At 36.9% G+C, this 19,237-nt stretch overlaps 1 long non-coding RNA gene across 2 annotated transcripts; it reads left to right on the plus strand.

Moving 5' to 3' along the window:
• Nucleotides 1-8,109: 8,109 nt before the first annotated feature.
• Nucleotides 8,110-19,027, plus strand: LOC116216856. Of its 2 annotated transcripts, none has more exons than XR_004160409.1 (7): nucleotides 8,110-8,170; nucleotides 10,372-10,444; nucleotides 13,104-13,174; nucleotides 14,167-14,205; nucleotides 14,914-15,065; nucleotides 16,336-16,480; nucleotides 17,668-19,027. It is a non-coding gene; the product is annotated as an uncharacterized LOC116216856 (long non-coding RNA). The 2 variants fall into 2 exon arrangements; XR_004160408.1 differs by having other exon boundaries at nucleotides 14,955-15,065.
• The last annotated feature ends 210 nt before the right edge of the window (nucleotides 19,028-19,237 follow it).

Raw genomic sequence — 19,237 nt, forward strand, 5'->3', positions numbered from 1 at the left:
TTGAAGAGAGAGTCGACTACAGCTCCTTAACTACTTGAGGAAAGAAAAGTTAAAGAGGAAAACCTCTAAACTTGACGTGTAGAGCAAAAACCTAAGGAAAGATCTTCTGTCAGTCAGTGCTCTACCTTAGAGTTACCAGCATTCCCCTTGTAGAATGGCTGTGCAGAAGGCAGCTGGATGGTGGTGGCCCTAACATGACCTCCAGGCATGCACATCCAAGGCTCAATTCACAAGAAATCACCCTACACAGCAGCAACTCTATACTGAAGTGCTCTCATGAACAAGGTGTGGGGTATGGTGAGGGAACCTGTCACAACTTTCCTGAGGAGAAGGCATGATTTGGAGGGAGGATTACTTTACTGGCAAGAGGAGTGTGTAGCCACCGCTGTGCTCCTCTGTCATGAGGCAGAATTGTACATTTCTGAGTTTTCACAAAAAGAGAACAACTCCCCATCATCTCTAGTAGTTGGTTAAGTGGCATAGCTGAATCCTATCTGAATTCAGTATCATGCAGAGTAAGATTTCTATGGAGCTACACATAAAGGAGAATTTCAGAGCCAGAAAGGAGGTGAAAGATACACAGACTGGCTTAATCTGTTTGGTTTAGTTTAATCTAATTTTATTTTGTGCCAAATGAGTCATTTCACTCTGTTGGAGATCTTCACTCTCAGTAGACTTTCCATAGACAAAAGACTTGGAAACATAATAAAAAAGTACCAGTATATCAAAGATAAACACCACGTTTCCTTGGATGTTACTAGAGCTAGAGATATTAATCATCACTTTATAGGAGATGTGATGTTTAAAGTAGTGTAATTGTTTTCCTTTTGTTGTTGTCGATTTTTGTTTATTTCTTTTGTTGTGTTTTGGGGTTTTCTGTTCTAATTTTAGTCCATCTGATTTACTGCTATGTAAACTCTGAGACAAAGTTTCCACCTTTGATGAAAGTTTGCATGTGCAACTCAAGGGAGAAAGACAAGATGAAAAAGCTGAAATTTATGAGAGCAGACATGAGACTGCTAAAGCCTGTGCTGACTCTTGCTTGTGTTCACTCACATTCTTCTCTTCTGCCAGTATTTTGGGAGAATTCCTTTTCTACTTATTAAGGGCTCATTTTATGAATCAGTCTTACTCACCATTGATCAGAATATCTCTTCCAGATGAGAGAGTTGGCCTTACCCTGAGGCATAATACAGCAAATGTCATGTATGGCTCTCCAGACCTACTGCTAATAGCACTAACAGCAGGACTTCATTACAAATCTCTGAAGATCCCATTGAAATCAAAACTTTAACAAGCACATACAAATCCAAGCCAGAGTATAGCATCCCCCCTTACAAAAAAAAAAAAAAAAGTAGTTGACCTGTACAGGTGGGACCATGGAACAAGAAAACTAAGTACTTTCCATTCTGCTCAATCCTTTGGAAAAATAATCATGAGTATTTAATGAGGAGTGAATTTTATAACAGATTAAGGGAACTCGTCACACAGAGGGAGCTACGAAAAAGGTTTAGTGGCACTAAGGTTAGTAAAATAAGGCAAAGATCCATTGGTATCTCCAATGAGTCAGTATATGAAACTGCAAAGGTTTTGAATAATTATTAATGTGATGAACTGTAATAATAGCTTCATATCTCAAAGTCTGTTGATGCCTCTTTATGTCGTCTCTGAATCCTCCATAATTATCACAGGGAGTTGGACTGATGCCACAAAGTGAAAGGCACAGAAATGGTGTGACCACCTGTGGAACATAGGTATCTATTGGATTCCTTAAAGTTGCAGCCCCCTTCTCTGCTTTCTCTCTTGCCTCTGGGGGTGAGAATCCCCCAAGAAAAGGAAGCAGGTACCTACATTAGAACTCTCCCCTTTCCCTTATCAATACACGCAACTAACAGCACATAATAACTCCACTTACTTATTGCATTCCAGGAGTTGCTGAAGACATGCATTAGATGCTGTGTGTAGACTATGCCTTCAAAATACTTTTTTACAGACAATACTAGAATGCCTAGAAATTTTCAGCATGGTTATTATTAAATAATTTGTACCTGTGCAATGACTTACAGCAAGGTCTGAAAAATGCTTTGGCATTAAGAGAAGCCTCTCAATGTTTTTTGAGGAAAGAACTATTTCTGGTCAGAATCCTATGGGATATTTCTGCCTTTTTGTTTTTTTTTTTTTTTGTGTCTTCTCTGGTTCCATTCCCAGTCTTGCTTTTTCATGTCTTTTATTATTATGATTATTATGATTATTACTATTATTACAGTAAAAATACGAAAGTCTGGGCTATTATCAAGGCTCTCTCTGTTCTACTTGTGACTTTTAATGTCCAAGAGAAGAGCATGAGTATGACTTTTTTGCTCATTTGCTATGTGCCATGGAAAAAGGGATCTTAGATATAGATCTGAAACATAGATCTGAGTTTTCTTTCTTCTTTTTTCTTTTTTTTTTCTTCCCCTGTACTCAAAGCACTGCTTAAAAAAAGATACAGAAAGATACTCAAAAAAATCAACTCACCTGATACACTGTGGGAAGAGATTTGAGCATAGCCCCAAAACTTGTGCTCTGACCATCAGTTAACAGCTATGCTTATCATGATAAGTTGTTTTTAAACCAAGAATGATGTGCAGGGAAAATTAAGATTGTATATTGATGGAAAAAATGTAAAATGCTCTGAAATATAGGAGATAGGGTGATGGAGAGTGACCCCAGTCACCTATTATTTGTGTAATTTTAATTACTCTCCCTTTAATTTAAGCAGCTGACACACACTTTCAGTGATGTTCAGAAAGTTAATAGGGCAGCTGAGTAAGGATTTTAAGGTCATATTCTTGTCCTTTGGTGCTTATTTTATTTATTAGTTGCTTCATTAATATTCTTATGATTACAGAAATGATCATTTATGTATATAATACATCTTACAATACTATACATTGATGAATACCATTCTGTTTATTTCTAAATATGTCTTCTTGATTTTTTAGCGGTAAATTTAGAATTTGTATCAAATTTCTTCCATCTTTACATTATTTCTTAGTTATGATATGTAGTCATCAGTTTGCTGACAATAATTTTCCCAGATGTCATTCTTTGATTCCACCCTTCCCAATTGAAATTAAAATATTGACAAAAATCATTTAGCATGAGCAGAGAAAAAATGTGAAGTGGCATTTAAAGTAGAGGAAGTTCTACATGTATCCCTTCTATACATATGCATTTGTGATTCATTTCCAGTTACATAAAGAGTAATGTGTGTAAAATTAGTGTGCTGTCTCATGTTTGTCTTGTATGTAGATAAGTGATGACATTTAATTGGCATTATTTTTTTTTAAATAAACAAACTACTATTTGCAATGTAAGAATAGAGAGAACCTATTGTTTCTGGGCCATGATATCTTCAATGGAGTTGAAAGGGAACTGGTAAATTACTGGTGTGAATGGAGTTTGGCTTGTTCATTTCTTAAATCTTTTTCCCAATTTATTCACCCTCCTGCTTATGCATCTGTCTTTGTCGATCAGCACTGTACAGGAAGGGAAAGCAAACACAGAACTGGCTGAGGACCTCCAAGTTGCAGCAGTAGCTCTCAAGAACAAAGGTGCTTCAAGCATGTGGTTATCCAGTTCCTGAGGATAGAAGAGTGGACATGGTGCCATTCCATCACCATCCAGCCAAACTCTCACAGTAGGGATAGAGGGAGCATGCAAGGTGCTGCCTGTGGTATGTCTTGTGACAAGGCTCCAGGAGAGGCTCCTCTGCTCCCTTCTCTGGCTGGAGAATACTTGGTTCTTCCCAGCATTTCTTTCTGAGCAATTCTACCTCTTTGTGCAGGTCCATCTCCCACTGCTCCAACGGGTGCACAACTTGGGAAGAAGAAGAAACTCCCTGCTCCCATCACTCAGGTGGAGAGTTGACTTCGGACAATGCATTGCAACTGTAGTTGAAGTCAGTGAGTGCACTAATGAGGTGAGTCAGAAAAATTATCGCTGAATGGATGACTATTAAAATATTTCTCATAATTCCTTGTGTGTTATCATGAATATTGTTTTTTCCTCATTGGCACATTTTATTGCTTTTCTGTTGAGAGGTTACCTTATGGTGGACCTTTAGTATCTCTTAAGGCTTTACAAATAAGACTGTGTATCAACAGATTGTGTGATATAGTGACACATGTCAGTAAGTATTCTCTGTTTTAAATTCATTGCAGTGAATCGATCTCATAGCATTAACAAATCTTTTTACATCCTGAAATGTCTATTCAACTTAAACAGCATGGTTTAGACATTGAGCTATGGACAGTGAGATCATAGTCAGCATTATAATCTGAAGAATTATAGAGTTTTAAGGGGGAATGTGTTTTCCTGCTGTCAATAAATGTTGTAAATCCTGAATCAGACAATTCTGCAGTGATATCAAGACGCAGCAATCTAAAAATGTGTAGCAGAACTGCTAAGTCATGGCCTGAACCAGAGATTGAGCACCTGGTGGAAAGGTAGGGCCAACCCAGGGCACCTCAGGTGCATGCAATGCCTCTGAGTGACTGGAAGGGGTGGAGTCAGAATCCACTCCACCCCAGACCTCATATAAGGGTTGGCAATGGAGGCAATAGTATCTTGCTGGAGATCCCTGCATACCTGAGACTTTGAAAAGTAAGCAGCTCTTTTCCTTTCTATCTGTGTCTATGGCTGCTGCGTTTGGGCTTGTCCTCAGTTGCTGCAGCCAAAAGCTTTGCCACCCTGCTGTTATTGCTGTACTTTCTATCATATTACAGTGTTACAAGGTGGCATAAAATTATCAAGAGCAGGAAGGGGGTGGGCTACAGAGAACTTCTTAGCGCTTCACAGGGTTTGCACATGTGGTCAAGGCAAATTTCAAATATGTTGTATTGTGGTTGTTCTATATTTAGTTGCTCACCTGCTAGGAAATTCAGTCTTTGCTCTGTCATACAAGGAGATAGGCTTGAGGAAATGCTCATCGTTTTAATCCCAGCATGCTAATGGCCCCAGTGTGAATACAGACTTCTCAATTAAATTAAAGTAATTTGAGGAAAGAACACGTCTCACAGGCTCAAGTAAGGTTTCAATAACAACAGCAGATTCAGCTGTCTATTCTTGAAGTCTTTTTCATTGGATGGTGCATTGCTGGGATTTCTAGTTCTACACAGATTCTTTGCTTAGATGCAATCTGAAAAGCATGTGTTCCAGTAAGAAACTCATGAATTACATAGCTGCAATACAGCTATCTGCTGAAAGTGCATTTGTACTTCCCCTAGAGTTAAATTTCTGAGATCCCTTGGAGTTAGCCTGGTGATATGGAGCCCTGATGCTTTTTCTGGGATCTTCTTTGATGTAGGTCTGTGCCGACTTCTTTCTAGGAGCGCTTCAGATCCGCAGGATATTTTAAGGGCTAGAACAAAATATGTGACTCTAGCCAAAGAATAGGAATTGTAAATGGGTGAAATGACCCCACATTAATACAACCCATGTAGCCTTATCTATTTACAGTGTTTTATATTTCTAACTACCAGATATTTATAAAAAGTCACTATCTCTATTGGCATTTGACAAAGGACACAGTTAAATGGACCTGGCATTTTCTTATTCATGTTGTCGAGCTACTCAAATTAAGGTTCAGGCATCATATGATACTGTGTGTTTTATGGATAAAAACAATCTGATTCCTGCATAGACACCAAGATCTAGCTTTGCTTCAAGAGATATTTGCCTTCATTTTTTTAATTTTTTTATTTTTTAACAAATATAAAAATACATTTTCTAGCCAACTCTTCAGTGATCACCTCAATTTCAGTGCTTTGCTTCGTGTAGGATTATGTCTTATTTACAGGTCTTTGCAGATGTGCTTTCCAGAATACATGAAAATTTTGTATTAATTATGTTTTTCTCTGAATTGCCCCTCTTTATTTTTCTCCCTTTCTTTGGTTTGTTCATTTTAGGCCATAAATATTATTAAACCACAGAGATTTGTTTCTACTTTCTTTAGTTAATTAAAGACACTGTTGGATTTATTTTGTGCTACCACCAGGAGGGCACAACAAGTGAAATATTCTCTTACTAGATGGTTCGTTCATTAGCATAAAATAATCCGTGCTTTTGAATACCAGCACTTTGGTTTATGAGGTTCAGGTTTTTGTGATCTCATCTAGAAAGTAGCAACAGTGGTAGAAGGATAAAGAAGAGAGACAGACAGTGTGAGGGGGGGAAAAAGAAAGAAAGGGAGCATGCAACTTACCTGTTGAAATTAGTTGGTTTCCTTAAGAAGAGGCACCAGGCACTCGGTAAAAAGGAGAGTGCACAAGTTAAACTTGCCTGGAGGCATATCTAACTGGCACCTATGACACAACACAGGAATAAACTAAAGTAATTCCCTACTCTGCTACTAACAGAGATTGTATAATTACAAAACCATTCATTCTAGTATATGATTTCTCCTTTGGGGAGGAAGAAGCAAACAAACTACCATCTGCTTCTACCAAATATTTCTACTGATTCCATCTGACTTACATTTGTCAATGTAAAGTGATGTGACTTTTTCTTTTTTTTTTTTTCCCCAAGAGGGATGATGGTCCATGTTAACATTAAATTTACAGATGCATGCAAATATTTAAGGGATCTTTTATCTACTTTGGGATAATTTATCACTGAATATCAGAGAATAAGTATTTCTCCAGGAACTATTCTTTATCTTTCTCATTCCCCTGGGGCCCCAGTCTGATTTGCCTTCTGTTGGCCCAAACTTGGTGGAAGACTTGGGTTCACCTACAGAGAGAGACCGCATGCTTAGACACTACTGTAGACCTCCTTCAGACTCCTTTTCCCCAGGTATTTCTCCACCCTCTCTCTGAGCTTTTCATGATTATATGAAAAATTAATAGGATTCTGAGCCACGTTGCCTTTCCTCCCTAATTGCATCAGTGTGTAGGAAGGTGAAGCAATGATACAGTAGGGGAGGCTGAGCTTCCATGCTCAAAACAAGGAAATCCACTTACAAAGGGGGCCCCACTGCGTACAGATGTGGGTGGTGTGACCTATTTCTTGGAGATTTTATCATTTTTGGAAGAGACACCAGTAATTCATTCTTCCTTTCTGAGGAATAAAATAAGAACCCAGACACATTGATTATTAATCATTCATCTGGGGGCTCTCCTCCCTCTTGACCAATGACATAATCATCAGTGAACAATATGTATACTATAATTGACATTTGCACAAAAAAAAAATCAGTTTATATTGTATGCATCTGCACTAATAAAAATAGTCATCTTTCAAATCCTCCTTTGCAAAGTCTCACTGAACAGACTTCGATATCTATATAGCATTTACTTTGACCTTCACCTCTCTGATTTCTCTCCACTGGGGAACTGTATGCAATACAATATAACAGACCCATACTTTATTAAAATACACATTTAGGCTACAATCTTCAGAAAGTTCCAGTTAGGTGCACAGAAAACATTGCATCCAATTTGAGGTTCGACCTATTTAGGTTTCATGTAAAATTCCACCTATTTCTGTCACTCTGAGAATCAGTTGCATAATTACCTTCTAAACAGCTCTGTTGATGAGTTGTGTAATTACAGTAACTCAACAGGTCATCCTAAATTGAGTCTGTGCTTCTGCTTGTTTAAGATCTCTATTTTGATATCACAGATAATTTAGTGTTATCTATCTGTTGTGGTAACTGAAAGTTCTAGACAAAGATCAGTCATTCCTACTTGTAGATGAGTCACTATTTTAGCATGTTCTACTTCCAGAAAGATTATACATTTTGCTTTTCTTTGCTTTATTTTATTTTGAGAGAGAACAAGGGAGCATACCAGTTGCTACTGCAATTTGTAGAAGTTCTTTCTTTCATAAAAGATACCCAGAAGCATATGAGCACTTGGATAAGTAGAAGACAAATATGTTTGTTATTGATAGATTGTTTTATGTTGATATTTTGTTTTGTTCTTCAGCAATGCTAATTAATAACATCTAGGCTTACAGCAAGTAATTATACATAAGAATTCAGACTTTTGTAAAAAATACTATTAGGTGCTAGATACCATTCTTAGTATGCATGTTAAAAGAATAACTTTTTACTTGTGTGTCCTACAGAAAACAGCTAACTTCACAGCTGATGGAGTGGTCATGGATGAAGCTAACCAGTGAAATGGTAAGCACTAGGAGATCATTCACCTTCGAGACCAGGGCTCTGTGCCATTGGTGTACTTTGAGAAGCGTGATAAGTTCAGCAGTCACAATAGAAAGTGTTCTTTTTTTTTTTTGTAAGATAACATACTTACAATATTGCACATGAAGAAATTAACTGTATTTTAAAAATATTCTCTTTGAGGCAGCAAGATCTGTTACTTTAAACAGCGTTTCCATGCAGAAGCAAATGCTAGAGTGTATGAGAAAATAATCCTAAAAATTTTTCTTTGAAAATGTTACTACTGAAGTAATTTTAATTAAGGAAGAATTTAGCACTTTAGTATTTGTATTCCCAATGTCAAACTCTTTTTGTTATCACACTTACACCTCTGTTATTAATGTTAGCCATGGTTTGCAAAAGAGGAAAACCTAGTTATCAATGAATAATTCAGGCTCCATAACTGTCAGACCTCATTATTTTAAATAAGGCCTGGTAGTTCCAGTTGTAACTGGCTAATTGCATCATTTAAACTTAAACTGTTAGAATATTTCACATAATTCACGATTTTAAAAACTTTTAATACATTCAAAACTACTGTAGTACATAGGGCAATTTGCTTTAAATCGGGCAGAGAGAACAAAGAGACGTTCTCGTTGTGGTACAAATCCTCAAGTGGTTAAAATAAAAAAAAGAAAAACTGTGGAGAAACCAATATATCTAGTAGTTAAAATGAAATTTTATCATTAGACTGAAATGGAATAAAATACTTGTAAAAGTGAAAGCTGAAAAAAAAATTGAAACATCTGAAACTGATGAAATAAAATATATTCTAACACCCAATGAAATTATATTGCAAAATCATTCAAAAGCTATTAGTGAAAATAGCTCTTTTCTTTTTTTGTGGCCACATACTCTGCTTTGGTTTGAGTTTTGACCATAAACACAATTCCCAGAGCAGCTAAAAATATATGGCATAATGGTCTTTAACAAAAATTCATCCAGTGTTTTCCAAATGGCTATACGGAGTTATTATTTGTTAATAATTTGTCCAGTAATATTAGTTTATAATAAGATAATCTTAATAATATTTGTATTTGGTTTATTTGTTATTGGTTTGCCCTTAATAACACAGACCTGATAAAGTGAGAAGGAAACATATTTTACATATATTTTCCTTCTGAGAATATATGAAGCAGGAAGAGTCAAGGGTCACTTGTAAACTAGGCTAAATTTAAAGTGCTGTTTTAATCTTTCTCTTCAGCTTCCTGCTCAGATTACATTCAGCAGTTTGATTTGTGTTGTGTATCTGTAAAGTGTGAGAAATTAATATATACTTCTAAATGTGACTTTAAAAAAAAAAAAAGGCAATATAAATACAATTCAGTTGTGTACTGAAAGCTATTGCTATGTAGTACGTAAAGTTATGTACAGTAAAGGAAGTTTATCCTCATTTCCCAGTTAGGATACTGAAGTCCAAGGTAATCTTTATACTAATTCTGTAGTCTCTCAAATGTGCATACAGACACACACATCATGCTTCTGAAATAAAATCTGGGACATGGAGTCTCCCTTACAACTTTAACACAATGCTGTATGAGAAACCATGGTAGACTGCCTGAGTATTGTAAAAATTAGAAAAACTTGCATTTGCTGTCTCTAGAATCACTTTGGTGCTTTATTTATTTAATTAAAATAATAATATAAAACACCCACAACTCTTAGCTCTCATGTTGAAACCATAAATTTCAGCCCACGTATCCATTAAGAACATCATTAAAGCTGTGGAGGTTACACAGCAAGGGCTTGGATCTTATCCGATATGTAGCAGCCTTGCATTGCTGGATATCTTGTAAAAGCCATCCCTACATTTCTGCATCATACTGGAGGTCATTACCACATACATTCAGAAACTGTGTGTGTTCTTGTGTTTGAGAGCAGAATTAGTGCTTCCTGGATTTTCCACATGCTGAAATTGAGCCATTTCTACTTGTGGGAAAAACAAAACAAAACCAAAAAAAAAAAAAACCCCACAAAATCATCCAGCAATAATTGGTCCCCACAGAGATGCAGACTATCATATTCTTACATTCTTCTGAGCTCTGTAAATTAAAAGCCCAGGTTTCTTGGAAGATGTATCTCTTAAAAAGACAGACAACATCAGGTTGAGTTTTGCAGATCTTCGCTTAATGAACATTAAAAGGCTGTAAAAAATTTTCTCCCAGCTCCTCAATTCTGGTATTGCTCTTCCAAGGAGATTTGCACCCCTGGGCGGGAGACAGCATGAATTTTCTGTAGGTAAGTCAATTAGATATGAAATTTTCTATGTTACCTGCATGTGGTCTAATAATGTTACATGCAAGCTCTGATAATTATGAGCTTGGAACACCTTATTTTCCCAATTGCTATGTGTTCTGTTGGTAATCACAATGACAGTGATTCTCATATTATAATAAGCTGGTATGCCATAAAATGCATAACTCTTGCAGTCAATACTTTGAGTACCATACAATCCGGAGTGAGTGGACTGGAACAGTAAGCTTCAACTTGTTGGAGATGTCCATGCAGTATGTCTCAGTGAGTTCAACCTGAAAGTTACTCTGGGAGGTCTAATTTCAAAGAAGCAAATACAAAGCTATGTAAAAAACATAAATAGATAAAAACAAGTCCTGCATGATTATGGTCAGGTAATATGCAGGGAAGAGAAAGGCAGAAGAGTCTAGAGGTGATACATAACAAGTGTTCTAGATGCTTACAGTTGGCTGTAAACTTATAGGTGATTTTAAACTCATCAGCTTCAAAACCCAAAATTGTGCGTGGTCAGACAGCACCTCTCTAAACACATCCCATTCTGGTGGTTGAGACTAGTGCTTTAATTGTCAGATTTGAGATTGGCTTTCAGAGCTAGAGGTGTCCCAATGAGGTCAAAGCTCATCTACCTAGTACCATCAAGATATGTTTATTTATGGGATTATTATTGTCTTATATGAGGTTTCGTTCATTTAAGTATGTTTACTAGGTGACTTCCTCACATTTAACTCTTTGGAGATCTATGGAGTCAACATTTGGAGATAATGACTTTATAACAAGGATAAATTAGGAAATAATGGTGCCTATATATTATAGTTTGTATCATGGAATGTCCAACAACACAGAATAATATTCACAACTGTAAGATAAAATAATGTAACAATATTCGAAGAAATTGTGGATGTATAAGGCTCAGTTAAAAAAAAAAAACTCCTTAAAATATTATGATTTTTAAAATCTTAATGTTATAATGATATATTTCTCATTAAATCCGTACTGACACCAATCCACATCCTTACGTGCTTTTTTTCCGTTATCTGACACATATGGGATATAGTCAAATTAAAAACTAGTAAAAACTAGTTGCCTTCCCGAGGAAGAAAATATTTGCTCTTCTTGTCTTGCAGTGTCTGGAGACTTGTTTACTGTATTCACTTTCTGTAAGCTTTGTCAGCTCAGCTGTCTGATCTGTAGCTTCATTTTTTAAATATTTTTCTCTGAAAAGACCAAGTAGGTCTCCCAATGTTTTATGTCTATGGCCCCATCAGATACTGCAACGAAAAGGAGGCTTATTCCAGTCTGCCTTGAAATTATCCAGAGTTGGCTTCACCCTTGTCAAGGGCTGACCCCCTGGAAGGAAACTTCAGGTTTAGGGTATGTTGAATATGTTTCATCAGTGAAAGGAATCAAGTTCTGTTCATGCACAGAGCATGGTCTTAAAGTCAGCCACTGACAAAAAAAAAAAAAGCTTTTTTCTTTAGAGTTGTAGTCACATGGTTGAAAAATACATGGTAGCTGGAGACAGTACAGTAAATGGTAGGTGCTGATACACTGAGTAGTGTTCCTACTGCGCATATTCACTCTGAAGGGTCATTCAAAATGCCTCTCTACATAAAAGCCCCAATGTAAATAATGTCAACTGTCTATGAAAGCAGGTGATTTAGGTCACCAAGCAGCGTATGTTGGTTAAATTGTATTATTCTTTCAAATACTTAACGTACATCTAAGCTATTCACTTGTTAGAGTGAAAGGAGGCAAGGATAAAAGAGGCTTGTTTTTACTTTGCTTGTCTATAAAATCTTCACTATGGAGAACCATCCACTGTTTTTTAAAAGAAAGCAAACAAATGGATGCATGCAGTGCCATTGAACATTATAAAAAATGTTTGGGAAGACTGCGCATGAGCTGGGTGAAGAGGGAGATCTGAAACTAGCTGAAAATGATAAGAAGATACTGAAATACATGCGAGCATCGCTTGAGAACTGTGAAAGAATGAGGCAAGGGTTTTTTTTTTATTGGGATGAAAATGTCACCGAGTGTCTCATTATTCTTAGATCCATTCTTACTGCAAGAAAGCAACGGACCTTAGTGAAAAACAGCAAGAAAACTCATTATTTAAAGTGTGTATAAAAGCAGAAAATGGAGTTAAATTTCAGGCTTTAAAAGCTCTCATTTCTCAGGTTTGATTGAAATCAGGCCAAGTCTTGGTTGAGTATCTTGAAAATCCCTTCTATCTTTTCTCCACAGTGATCAGCAATTCTACCTGTGTAACTGGGCAGAGGAGGTTTTTGAAATTCAGACTATTACCAGCCTTTGCAGGAGAGGCTAATGGAGTACAAGAAACCTCCTCCTGTGTTTTGCATTTGGTCTTAGGGGAGCTCAGGGAGTGTGGTGTTATCTCTTGCACAAGGGAGCAGGTCCCCAGGGTGAGGCTGAGCTACCAATCAACTAAACTTGCAGAGTGGGCTGGGTTTGCGGTAGATGAAGGCTTCCTTCATTACCAACTGCTGCTTGGGATGTTAAAGTAGGGCAGCAGCTAGGAATCCATGTGGTACCTGTTGCGCAACATGGTTGCTTAACAGATTAGAAATCTTATAATCAAATATATCTCACCATGGGAAGATGTTATTACTCTTCTTTGTTTCAGAGAAAATTGACAAGAACTTCTCAGCTGTGGATAAATATTTCTACAGTGTTTTCAACACAATCCTTTTATATGTAAGTGTATCTCTCTTGTGAATTTTTCTAAGTACATATTTTTAAGGAAGGAAACATGCAACGACAGATGAATTGAGCATAATTCTGCCAAGTACAAAGATAGGAGTGCTGCTGTTGATTGTGTGCATAGAGCAGTGAGCTAAGGTAGAGAACAACAATATTTGACAGAGCTGGTCACAGCTGACATTTCTGTTCTTGATCCACTGAATCATCTGAATCCTGTAAGAACATTCATCATGAAAATAGTCTGAGACAGAGAAATGAACTGAGCTCTCTTACAGAATCTATTCTTGACCCAACTGGTGATGTTAAGAAAGGGCTCTGATAGCTATATATATTCTGTTCACTCATAAATAATAGGGGGGCACCGTTTACTGGTTGTAGTCCTTGTGGTTACAGTGGGACTGTCACTGTTTTATTAGTTACTTTTGCACTTTCTGATGTTCCTGTAAAACAACATTCTGTTTCAGGAGATGCGCCTGTCAAGGAAGCAGGAGAGGGTGGATGGCATGATGAGTGCCTTCCAACACTTTGTTTATGTCTCTGCAGGGTGGAAGTATTTTGTTAACTCTGTGCTCACAATGTGGATCAGTCACTGCTGCCAACATAAATATTTTCAAATATTTCACTGAGAATTGCTGCAAAGCTACAGGAGATTTTCTGCCTATATGACTGAGATTGTGTCTCCTTTGATTTCAACTTGATTTAATTTTGCAGAAGAGGCAAACACGATGAGTAATAGTGCAGCCCTCCAACTTGCATTATTGATACTTCCAAAGTGTCCAGTTCAAATAGGGGCAGAATGTTAACAGAACTGAGAGTATCAGTCTAGTGGCTGAAGGACAAAAATAATCTGCCTTTTTGATCTTTACTAGTCAACAAAAGCATGCTTTGCTTGCTCCATAAGTCTTTCATGTGAGAGAAAATGGACAGAGATGAAAACCCATGTCTGATCTGACGCTTTTGCAAGCTGTGTTTTCTTACACCCACAGGAGATGAAGAGTTCTGGCCTTTGAGAATAATGGACAAAGGTAAAAGAGAATTCCCTTCTGTCATGTAGAAAGTCACTGATAAAGTTTATTCTGTGTATAAAACGTACTATGGATGCAGGGTTATCATCCTTAAGTACCTACTTTCTACTGAAATGAAATGGTCAGAAAATTGAAGGCTCCAGGCATAAGCCAGACCCTCAGTTCTCTACATGGATCACAGTGTGAGCTTTAGAAAAAATATTTATAACACACGTCATCACTTTTCTAGCAGATTTTGTTTGGAGAAGCTGGATCAGACAGAGCTGGAAGCCTGATAGATTGCTCTGACCACTGACTTGGAGTATATACAGCTAAAACTAAACCAGTAATTCAAAATGTTTTTTTGAGTAAATCTAGTGTTCTATTTCCTGCCTATAAAATACCTGCCAAAAAAAAAAAGAGCTATTAGTTCTATTAATTCACTAATTGCTCTAGCTTACTTTTTTTTTTTTAATTGCCTCAGGGTGGAAAAATTAGAAATAATTCGCTGATCTTTATTTCTTTCATAGTGAAAGCGAGAAGATAGGGGAATCTATGGTTTTTGATACTCTCAGGCATTGGGAAGAGTTTAGGAACAAGGAACAGTGAATGAGGATTAGTGAATTCTAGAAGAATAATCCTACGAACTGCTTTTTTTTTTTTTTTAGTTTTGTACTGAGAAAGAGGAATATCTTTTGATTGCAGTACATTTATTTCTCTCATTTTTAGAACCTGCATTAACAGTTCCTCATTGTCCATGTGTCACTCAGATGACCAAGGCCAAACCCTACTGACCCTGGGCAGGACAGGAGCATGGTGTGAAGTGAAGAGCAAGAGAAAGTTTCACAGGATAAGTGATGTCCAACTGAAGTTTCTCTTTTGTGAGTTTTACCTTTTTCATCCTATTTGACATTTCTGAAACAGAGCTGTATTACAGATTAGTAGCCCATGGCAGTAGGCTGGAGAGATGAGATTTTAGTGCGATATGGTACACAGGCAGTAGAGGGAGGGGAGTGAGGATGGGGGGAGCAAAGAAAATGTGTGAAAAATTGAAATGACAAGGTCATGTTGATAGCTTGGTCGTGGGAGCTGTTGAGGTAGTTTGTTGCATTATGATTAGAGATGGGCTTATTCTCATGAATAAGATCAGCTGATCTGAACCTTCATTCAGTTCTCTGAGCAAACCCAAGCTGAGCCTAAGGTAAGGTTAAGACAAATCTAGCACTACCGGTTTTGGTTTCCTAGCCATAATGTGCTAAGACTCAGCTCAGAATGGAAAGCTAGAATCTAGAAAAATGTTAAAGACATACATCCAATTTAAAATCACTGTCTGGAAAACCTTTGACAGTAACAGTTTTACACCATTTCTAGCCTTCCATCCACAGTGAAGAGCTTCATACCCCCTCTGATAACCATCCTAGTGGCAAAATGAAACCAAGTCTGCAAAGCTTGCAAACTTCAGCCCAGATTTATTTATTTATTTTTTAATTACGAATCATTCAGGTGAGATGCCAAACTTTGGTCAAAGGGAACCCATGAGAGCGGAGTCTGCATATGATGACTTGAAGTGGGAACTGCACTGAATATAGCACACAGTCCATCTGCAAGTCATTTCTCTTCAGCTTTATCCTGTGGGAAGTAGCTTTGCATTCAGATTTAGTTGACAAGTAATTCTACGAAAGCTGAATTTCTGCTGTTCTGTGGCGTGTCATGCTCCCTGCAGTGAGGGCTAAGTTCTTCCTATTTTGTGCAGTGTCTGTCTAATGCAGACAAAATTCCTCCTTCTCACAAGGATTCTTGGAGAAAGTAAAGCCAGAGAGCAAGGGCAAATGGAAACAGGACATAGTTTACCTTGGACTCCCTGTTTTGAAACACTTGCCAACCTCATTGAGGTAACAGTTTTGATGTGGTAGTGTAACAAAATCCATATACAGCCTGTTTCTCAAAAGTGCAGTCAGCATTGTAGGGTTCCTATCCTTTTTTTGTGTTAATAATGTCAGTGCTCAGCTCTTAGTTACAGGTATTTGTGATGATACAGTGGGGCAGAAATATAGAGGATACCAGTGTGTTTTGAAGTGGCAATTCTTGAGTGACTAAAATAATGATCTGCATCTGTACGGGAAATATTTTCTTGATCATTTCTATTTTCAGTATGCTTTACAGACCTGACAGCTGCATCTCTTTGAACTGTGGCAATGCAGAGCAGAGTAAGTTCCTCCAGCTGAGGCTACAGGGACTCTGCTATGCGGGACTTGAAGAATGAGGGTGAGAAGCTCTACTTGTTCTCTGCATTAAGGTAAATAGTTGCCTGCTAATTCTCATAGACAGCTTACTTTTCCATCATCTCTTTTGTATACGTATATACAAAAGAATATGTAGCAGTGGAATTATTTAAAAGTCTATCGAAGAATCCTTTACTTCTGTGTACAAAACCTGAATTTAACCTTGCCTGTGATTCAAAAGATCTAGTTTATTATTTATCTTTATTATTTTCTTGGTTCCACAGTCTGGACAAGTCTCTAAAATTAAAAATTCACAAGTTTTCTTCACTGATTCTCAGTCATCTCTGCAGAGCATGTGATGTCTCAAAGCTTCAGAGCTCTGTCCATGTATCAATACTTGCAAACTGAGTTCAATCAACTTGATGCTTTTTCTTAAATTTGTAGTTATCATAGTATGATTAGTTATTAAAATAGATGTACTTTGCATGGAAAAAATAACAGCCATTGTATGGTCGCATGTCTAGTACATGGCTACTGCTTTCTTCTTTCTGAAGTTTGCAGAAGACACATGATTTTGATGTCAGTAAAGCTTGTATCATAATCATCAAACGGATCTGGTGCCAGATAAGCCAGATGGAACTTTAAACCAACAATTTGTATTTGTTTTTGATATCAATTACCTATTTGTCATCCATGAAACTTGTAATAGGACAAAGTAAGAAGAAAGATTTGTTCTGAGAGAATAAAAAACCTATTAGGAGCTTGTGTGTTATTATTTGATCAAACAGCACAAATAGATTACTTGCAAAGATTAAGTACAAGACCTGTCTCCAGCTGAGGACTGCTTCATGCTTTGTACCAGAGCTCAAGAGGGACAGGGACTGAATGGTTAGTTCACTCCTGTGTACTGTGGAAAATTTCAGAGCATTTCTATTCATATTGCCCATATTGTTTATTTAATCATGCTTTATTACATTACTGACATACTAGTATCTTCTCTCTTACTTTGTAAGAATGTGTAGAGAAGCTTTGTTAAAAAGGAATGTGATAAATTAACCACTGTCTTTTTTTTTTTTGTATGAAGAATGACTTATGAAAAAGCCCCCCAGCATGACTTGATTTGGCATTCGAGAGAGATGGGGAAATAAAATAAATATAAAGGAAATATAAACTATTATTTAAACCTATCTGTTTTTGTTTTGTTTTTCCTAAATATCTGTTTCTCTCCCATTTTCCTCCCTCCCTCTCTCTCTTTTTGTAGTGGTTGATTTTGGAGACCTTCTGAAGGATGTGCATGAGACTGCAGAAGCAGGCTGGGGCCAGCTTTCTTTGCCTTCAGAATACGAGGAAGTTAGGACAAAGGAAGTAGGGCTTTTCCATTTGATATTTGTTTATATATTTTGATTTAATAATGGTAACTTTTCAAAAAGCTCTGATTTTTGTCTTACAATATAGACTGTTCCTAGAATTGCATGGCAACAAGCAGAATCCATTTTAAGGGTAGATTTTCATACTTAAATTTATTTATGACATGAACGTAATTCTTCAGTTTTATAATAAATCTCGCTAACACATGAAAGACTGTTTAAGACAATAATATGAGGAGTCGTCCTTTCAGTTCAGATTCTTTGTGAGAGGGTTAATGTCTGAGCACATCGGAGTCACCTCTGTGGATTAATCCAGTGGGCTCAGACCAGTCCTACTCAACTCTCCAAAACCAGCGCGATAATCAGCAAGTCTCTACACGGAGTTGACGAGTTAAGCAATCACAATGACTTGACCATCAACTTGACCTTTAAGATCCCTTCAGAAGAGGTTTGATCCACACTGATTTACTTTATCTCTCAGACCGTAAGATCTGTACTAAAACCCTGATTGACCAGAAGTCATTTTTTTTTTTTTAATGCCTTATGTTAGCCAATGGCCCAATGTGAAAACAGTAAGTGAAAGTGACACCTAACTGAAATCAAAGGGAGGACTGCTTTCAATGGAACTAGAATTTCACCAAGCAAACCCCATTGACAGTATTTGGGTCTCACCTACATCTGAAGAGATATGAATGCTTTTGTGGGCCCCATCATATAACTATGTAAAATGTATCTTGCAAGCTACTCTGATGTGTTCATGACACTAATGTGCATTTAAAAATTGTACATTTTTTAATAAAAACTACTATGATGACATAAATTATTTACTGAGTTAGCGCAAAATGCTGTGTTGCCTGACATGATAATTATATTGTTCTGCCATTCCAATGGTAAGGAAAGCCTTTACAAGTAAGTTATTTTTTTACTGAAAATCAGCAAAACAACGTATTTTGGAAAAATAAAACACTAAAAGAAAATTAGGTATTTATGTTGCTGTCACAGATGCAAATAATATAGGCATTGATATTATTCACTGAAGCTTATCCTCAGCTTTCCATAACCACTACTGAGTAACTTATTACATAGGTTCATCCCCCACAGTTCCTTCAGATGGCATTTCCATAACAAAAAGTTATTTTATGGGGGAGATAAATCAACTGCTTTTGTATCTGCTCCCTTTTTGTCTTTAAGGATGATTTTCTACCTATCTAGTGATCGAAATAGGTCTGATTCTTTCTGTACTGTACTGATAGAGGTGAAGCACAGATATGCTGCTGCCATATTATGTATCTTCTATATATAAGATTAGCGCTAGGCTTGTGCTAAAAATGTTTTCTGATCATGCTGATGTAGTTTTCTGATGTTTATGAAATATTATTTATGTAGGAGACAATTTAAAAAACAAAACAAAAAAAAAAAACCCTAAATAGAACAGCTACATCTATACCCCAGAAATTGAAGGTG

This window comes from Meleagris gallopavo, chromosome 7 (genome assembly GCF_000146605.3).
Source record: "Meleagris gallopavo isolate NT-WF06-2002-E0010 breed Aviagen turkey brand Nicholas breeding stock chromosome 7, Turkey_5.1, whole genome shotgun sequence".
NCBI classification, from domain to species: domain Eukaryota; kingdom Metazoa; phylum Chordata; class Aves; order Galliformes; family Phasianidae; genus Meleagris; species Meleagris gallopavo.